Here is a 5,533-nt window from a genome sequence, read left to right as displayed (position 1 = left end):
TTTTGTAACCATTCCAATAAGTTACTAGAGATGGCTGACAGAAATCTTTCAGATAGACTGTTTTTGTGGTTTAAAAAGAAAAAAATCCACAATGAACTTTTTGCCTACCACTCTTCTGTGGACTTGTACTTTAAATGCAGAATCATCGGGAAGCATGTCCCCGATTCCCTGCACACACTTGTAGACACACACACACACACACACACTATAAGTAAATGATAATCAGAATATAATTATCTCTGTACTTCTTTTGTATTTGGAAGAAATTAGGTCACCAGGTCTTCTTTGCAGTGTGCTTACAGTTTTTCAAACACTCTGTTACCTACCTTGCCTGTCTGTCCTCTGTCCACTCTATGTCCTGTACTTGGAATGTTGGAATGCCTTTTATTCACTTTCCCTCCCTTGTCCCAGGCATACTGTCTCAGCTGTTCAGGATTCTCTTGCAGTGTGCTTGCTTTGGGCTGGCGTAGATGCCCCTCAAGTGTGCCGTAGAATACTATGTGTGCAGGCATTTGAGCTCTTATTAGATTCTGTTATGTCAGTTACCTTGCAGTTTGACCCATGAGTACTACCTCCCTGGGATCAGGGACTTTGTGTTGCCTATCTTTGTTTAGCCCCGATATCTTGCACTGTGCCTAGAACATGATAGCCGTTCAACTCCACTCTCCACCTTCACTCCCAACCCTGGCCCAATTTGCCCTTTTATTAACGAACAAACTTAGAACTCTCTCTTGGGTGGAAGTGGGGAGGAAATAAGTATGTGTTGAGCTCTATCCTAGGCACTATAGGCAATTACAAATCCTGTGATGCGTCCTTTGGAACAAAGGCAGAATGAAATAACTGTTTCATACTTGTAGAAACAGAATCGTCTGGGAAAAGAGGAAAAATGGAGTGGTAACTTCTCATGAAAGTCTTCCTGGGCAACATATCATTTTGTCTCTGCTCTAAAAGTACATACAAGTTTGCTGGTCAGAGAAGCGGGTGGCAAAGATTTAGCAAAGGCAGGGAGGCAGGAGGATAGAGTGAAATTGTGGGCATAGGGTACAGCTCCCAGGGGAGTTAGACAGTGCAGTCGGCCAATGTCTTTATCAGGAAGAATCATTGAAATTGTTATAAGTATGTGTGTGACCATTAGGAAAACATAAACTTAATGCATGTATTTATAAATTGTCATCTATTGTGAATATTTTATACCCAGTTTATCAGACACAAGGTAGAAATACTGGGTGAAACATCCTGTAGTAATTTGAAACTCTAGCCATATCAAGTGATTGCTTTTTTGTTAAAAACAAAATGTGTGGGGAAAGGACATTGTAAGAAACCTTAGAGAAAATATACACCTATCACAGCTATATTATATGAATGATAAATGTATTAAAATTAAAATGCCAGTATGTTGGTCTTGAAAAATTGAATATTTACCTACCCTCCTTTTCCTTTTTGTGCGTCTTCCCTAACTTTCTGTTTCTATCATTGTAATCATTGGCTACATGTCTGTTAGGAATAATGTTAGATTTATAATCAGTGCATGTTTCTATGAGAAGCTAGGGAAAAAAAACCTTACTATTGCCAATACCTATTAATTGACAATGAGCATAACATACTAGTACTTGTTCTCTTATCTAGTAGAAGTATTATAGGAATATAGTCATTGCCTGGAAACTTGATCTTACCAAATGAATCAATCATAATGGAGCATTAATTTACATGAAGGGATACATGTCAGCACCTTTAACCAGTACCTATGATCACAGTACAGGTCTATTCAAATCCAAACCCTCGGTACCTAGGAATATGATCTTATTTGAAAATAGGTCTTTGAAGACATAAGTTAAGACGCAGTCATACTGGATTAGAGTGGGCCTTAAATTCATTAACTGGTATCCTTATAAGAAGGCCACGTAAAGGCGCAGAGGGAAGAGGGTCATGTGGCAAAGGCAGGGATGGGATGAATAAGTGAAGGAATGCCGACCATGAGGAGGCAAAGAACAATACTGCTCTAGAGCCTTCAGAGCAAGCATGGCCTTGCCAAAATCTTCATTTTGGACTTCTAGCTTCCAAAACCGTGAAAAAATAAATTTCTGTTATTTTAAACCACCTAGTTTGAAGTGATTTGTTATGGCAGCCCCAGGAACCTATATAACACAGTGTGTTAACATAGCAAACTTCATACTCACTGGAGAAGTGAGAAGTGAACTTCCATGAGCAGCATCCATACTGGTTTCTTTTACGAAAGACAAACTAAAGAACTGGCGTAGCATGGCAGTCAGGAGTATGGGCTTTGATGTCACATTGTGATTGCCAATTCCAACTCCCATCTGTGTGTGACAGGCAAAACATTTACTCCTCTCACCTCCATTTTCACATCATTTACTGGTACCAATAGGCCCCTTTCTATGGCCTAGACAGTACCTTAACATCACCTAACTAGTATAATACAGAGTCAAGAGTTGAGTCTTGGTCTTTATGACTCTAAGACTTTTGGTTTATTCCACAAGGAAATACACACATAATACCTACCTGCTCAAAAGATCTGTGAAAATTCTCAAGGAACGTAAATCATTCTGATAGGGGAAATTGGTGGAATTTTTCAAAAGAGGTAGACTTTGAATGACCACTTAGAGCCCAAGTAGAATTCTGATGAGTGAAAATGTCAGGGGCCAGACAGGCAGGTTAGGACGCTGGAAGCCTGTCGGACTGGGAATCAAAACTATCAAAGATACCAAGGCCTCAGGGTGGGTGGCTTGTTTTAGATGAACAGCAAATAGGTCTACGAGATTAAATAGGTGTAGTAGAAAATGAGGCCAGAGAAGAAAGTCAAGCCAATTCTGCAAGGCCTAATTACTTGCTGATTCTTAGAATATATTCTTTCTTTCTTTATTTTTTAATAAATTAATGTTATTTATTTATTTATTTTTGGCTGTATTGGGTCTTTGTTGCTGCACACGGGCTTTCTCTAGTTGCGGCGAGCAGGGGCTACTCTTCGTTGCAGTGTGCGGGCTTCTCATTGCGATTTCTTCTCTTATTGTAGAGCACGGGCTCTAGGTGCATGGGCTTCAGTAGTTGTAGCTCACAGGTTCTAGGGCACAGGCTCAGTAGTTGTGGTGCACGGGTTTAGTTGCTCCGTGGCATGTGGGATCTTCCCGGACCAGGGCTCAAACTCATGTCTCCTGTAGTGGCAGGTGGATTCCTAAGCACTGCACCATCAGGGACGTTCCTAGAATGTTTTCTTGTTAGTGAGACGTCATTGAAGGTTTTTAAGCAAGAGAGTGGCAAAAAATATGAATTCTGTAAAAATCACTAATAATTCAAATTTAGCCAATTTAAAGTATAAACAGTTTATAGTAGTCCCAATAATGTACAATGCAATAACATATAATGCATACTGCATGTATATCACTGGTGTTCTATGCAGAACTATATCCACACATATTTATATTTGTATTTATCTGCAAGGATATACACCAAAATTACAACAGTGATTATTTCTGGTAATAGATATTTGGATAATGTTTACTTTAACCTTTCTATTTTTTCCTTTATGTGTTTCCATACTTTCCAGTAATGAATTACTCTCTATGGCTGTAACATGGCAAGTCAAGTTAGGGAAAAAAACAGACCAGAAAGAAGAACCTAGAAAAAATCCAGGGCAGAAAAAATTAGACCCTGTGCTTTGGCTGAGCAGGAGACAAGCATGAAATATATTTCTCAGGTAGAACTGACAGAATTTGGCAATGATTCATTGGAGGAAGATGTTAGAGAGATAGAGCTGAAGATGACACAAATAATTCTATCTAAAGCAACAGGAAGGGTGGAGTTTCCATTAACTGAGGGAGATATCCCAGGGGAACCAGATTTGAGCAGGGGGTCAAGAGGGGTACAGATAATGAGCTTAGTTTTAGACATGCAGAATTTAAGGTGACAGCTAGACCACCATGATTTTGAGAAGAAGTCACAAGGGCTGTCCCAGAGGGCCAAAATGTTGAGGTAGAAAGGGATAAAAGAAATGGATAAAATATTTCCAGAGGAGCTTGAACAGTCAAATGATGATGAGAATAATCGTCTGCCTTGTAATAAAATCTCAGAAGCCTTCTTATGTAGGTAGATTCACATGAATTGTTTTACTAAGAGATATAAAGTGATGCACTCTTAGAAGATGGATATAATTCACAAATTATAGTTAATGTGCTGTGGGATTATTAGGCATTCAAATATAACTAAAAATGCAGTAAGCTCAACCACCTCATAATAAGGAGCTGACAAGCAACGCAGAAAGTCTGCTTGAAAAAATACATCTCTGCTGCTTGTCACAGTGTCATCCCAGATGAGGTACATAAATAAACATGTCACTCACACTGTTTTCACTTCCTCCCACAAGACTGTCAGCAAAGTGGGATAAGAGCACAAAACCACAGGCCTGGATAACAGAATCAAGCAAATAATAGTAACAAAAAATAACCTTTTTGGTTTCAACGTTATGCTGTCCGTAGGTTATGAAGGAAGGGTCCATGCCGGAGCTCCATGGCATGTCTAGAAGCGTGCAAAAAAGACTGCCCAGCCCAGTGGAAGCACCATCAGTGTCTAGTAATCACATTGCTAATTTTGGCAGCATCTTGTACACAATATTAAAAAAAAAAAAAAAAAACATACTGCCCAACTGACATGTCAGCACAGAGATTACTACTCTACATTGTGTCTGTTACTTTATTTTAATCTATAACTTTATTATAATCTGCAATGTTACTTTATTGTGTGACCTCCTCTTCCAGATGAGTGAGCAGAAACCACGATGCAGACAAAGGAGAATTAGATCCGTGTGGTGTTAAAGTGCTCATGTGTTTGAGCCTCAGCTTTATCATCTTCATTGGGATTATAATAGTAATCTACAGTTGATTGGAAGAACTGACTGGAATAAGGTATTCAAAGAGTCTAGAATGTCCTAGTGAAAGGTGGAATATTGAAAACAATATTTCCTTGTTCTCACTTCTGAAACCCAACTGAAACTCTAAAAGGTGTTAAAACTGAAAAGAAGCACAAATCGGCAAGGATAAAGAGAGTAGAAAGAAAGAAAAGTGGAAGCTGGAGAGTAGAAGATGAGTAGAAACTGATGTAGTTGACGTGAGAAAACTGAATTTTAAGCCACCAGTGGAAAAACTGAAAAGCAACTTTGTTTGTAGCAGAGATCCCAAGAATTTCCAGCAGGAGGGACCCCTGAAAGTGGGAATAGGGGGTAGTAGGCAGCATAGAATCAGTTGAAATCCTCCTTAAGAAGTGACTAGATCCCCATATCTTGTCCTTCAGGCCATGTGGCTGAGCAACACTGCTTCTTTTTTTCCTTCCCATCTTAACAGAAGATCTGATGATTTCTTCAGATTGGGTATAATAAAGTATGTCTGTGCTTAGGGATGTTGATTCTACACTGAAAATAGTGAAAGTTTGCATAACAAAATAGAGCTGAAATCCAGCCCTCCTTCCCTGCTTGATTCTCAGAATCCAGGGAGTAAGCTTATACTTCCAGGCTGGATCTTGGGAT

This window comes from Neophocaena asiaeorientalis, unplaced genomic scaffold (genome assembly GCF_003031525.2).
Source record: "Neophocaena asiaeorientalis asiaeorientalis breed wild unplaced genomic scaffold, Neophocaena_asiaeorientalis_V1.1 scaffold705, whole genome shotgun sequence".
Lineage (NCBI taxonomy): Eukaryota > Metazoa > Chordata > Mammalia > Artiodactyla > Phocoenidae > Neophocaena > Neophocaena asiaeorientalis.
Note: the sequence above shows the minus strand (reverse complement) of the source record.